Source organism: Lontra canadensis, unplaced genomic scaffold, assembly GCF_010015895.1.
Source record: "Lontra canadensis isolate GAN:19392208 unplaced genomic scaffold, GSC_riverotter_1.0 scaffold27, whole genome shotgun sequence".
Classification (NCBI taxonomy): domain Eukaryota; kingdom Metazoa; phylum Chordata; class Mammalia; order Carnivora; family Mustelidae; genus Lontra; species Lontra canadensis.
Window position 1 is genome coordinate 9,283,166 of NW_022631021.1, and position 2,219 is coordinate 9,285,384.

Genomic DNA, 2,219 nt, shown 5'->3' on the forward strand with positions numbered 1-2,219 from the left:
TTCCTTTCATTCTCTCTCTAAACTGGGGTGTGATCATGTTTAGTGATCTGACCTTAAGGAAATAAAATGAAATAATAAAATAAAACAATGTTTTATTTGAAAGTCTGAATTTGGTAAAATAAATTCCACTAGACTTGTTTCAAAGTTTTCTATGAATGCGTAAGATAATTCAGGGTGTTTACCTTAAGACTCATTTGCCTATCACTCCAGGTATTACCATATTATCATTACTTAAATAAGTACACATCTCAGAATATTCCCCAATAGATTATAAATTCTGAGAACACATGCTGGCACAGAGTAGTTCCATAATAAATAATATTTAGTAATAATTAAAATAATAATTTAACTCTTGTGAAAAATAGTAACATTGTGCAATGGATAATATTCAAGATCATAAATTAATCTTCAAAAATACTGCTAGCAATTTAGAAATGACAAAAAAAGTCAGTATAACTTAAGGTAATTACAAATCTTAGAATAATTCATTTGATTATGTTTTTGGGATGCAACATTTTTGCTTCTAGAATTCCTCAGGACTACTCCAGCTCTTTAGCTTATATTAGAAATTGACAGCTCATTAACAGCTCATTAGGAATGCTGTTAACTGTGCAAAAGAAAGATATTCTGCATCGTAGATTCTTACTTGTGAAATGTGTTGAAGTTTGGGTCAGATTCAGCATTTCAGGAAGAATAAACATCTCTGCCTAGCAATTATGAAAAAGCACACACATGCAGGGTTAAAATGAGGGGGAAAAATGCCACAAGTTTCAATATATTTCAAAAAACATTCCAATGTGACATACTTTCTTTCTGCTACTTTTTCTCCGACTGCCAGTTTTAGAAGTTGCCTGTCAATCTCCATTTCCCTTCAGAACACATTCCGTTATCATTCATTCCAATGTTCTAATTATAAAATCATTTGGAGATTTGGAATAGTCAATGGACAAAGCCAAGTCACATTTTATGAATAAACACAGAAAAGGAAGATTATTAAAATACTTTTTAAAAATTTAAAAAATGATAAAGTTGTTTTGTTTTCGAAAAATAAGAACTTACGTATAAGAAAACAAAATCTGGGAGAATAAATCACTAAAGACAGAAACAAAAACAAAGAAAGAAAAAATGAGCAAAACCACTTCCACTGTTGGCTTATACTTGTATCCATGTTTGTAGTGTGCAAGACTATAGGGCATGTATAAAGATATATTCCACACACTCTTGCATTGCCCTCTGGACTGTCTTTTGCTATCTCTAGTTGCACCTGAATAGGGAAGGCACACAGCAGGTAGGTAGTCCAAGGACCACCAGGTGGAGACTCAAGAATCACCATATTGGGTCAACACAACCAGAGCTGCCTGGCTATTCCCCCAAGGAGGTGCACCATTCCTGGTACTGTAATACCATGCATGGAATGGACACCAAGCTCCTATTCCATCTCCTTGCTCCAAAAACCCATTTGATGTATTGTCCTCAGATAGAGGACGGATCAGATATGAAACTGATAAGAGCAGATACTATATTTGATGTTAGCCAAAAGGCTGAGAAGTGATGATCCTAAAGTTATTAAAAAATACCCGCGTCTATGCACTGAGCCTGACTGGGGATAGGGAAACTAGTCCAGGAGCCAAATCCAGCCCATTACCTGTTTCTGTAAAATTTTACTGGAACCACAGCCACACTCATTTATTTTGGAATTATCTATGGCTGTTTTCATGCTCTAATAGTAGGATGGAATAGTTGCAAAATACGCCATATGGCCCATAACACCTAAAATATTTACTATTTGGTTTATACTATTTAATTGATCAATGATTAGACTGAGATAATTTTTTAATTTGTCTTGAGATATAGGTTATTTGAGTTATAAAATGGTATGTAGATAGAGGGAATATTTCTTTGGCTGAAAAGCCCACAAAACTGGCATCTTTAACTTTGGCTTCTGAACACCTTTACATCTTTAAGTTATGAGTAAATCACTGAGTGACTTATAAGCTTAGATTATAATTCTTGTTTTCACCTTCTCTCCTTGTTATTACAATAGGAATGGGATGTCAGCTCACAAATGTACTTTACAATAGGTGTACTTTAAAATTAATTTTTTTTACTATAATTTCTATTTTGAACTCTAAGTCCTCTGAGATAATAAAAATTTAAACTCAGTGTTTCAGTTTGTGGATTTATCCTTATTTAACAATTTCCATGTCTGCCTGAGCTAC

At 33.5% G+C, this 2,219-nt stretch overlaps 1 pseudogene; it reads right to left on the minus strand.

The window, feature by feature from the left end:
* Positions 1 to 1,373: 1,373 nt before the first annotated feature.
* Positions 1,374 to 1,553, minus strand: LOC116871785 (annotated as a pseudogene).
* Positions 1,554 to 2,219: the final 666 nt, after the last annotated feature.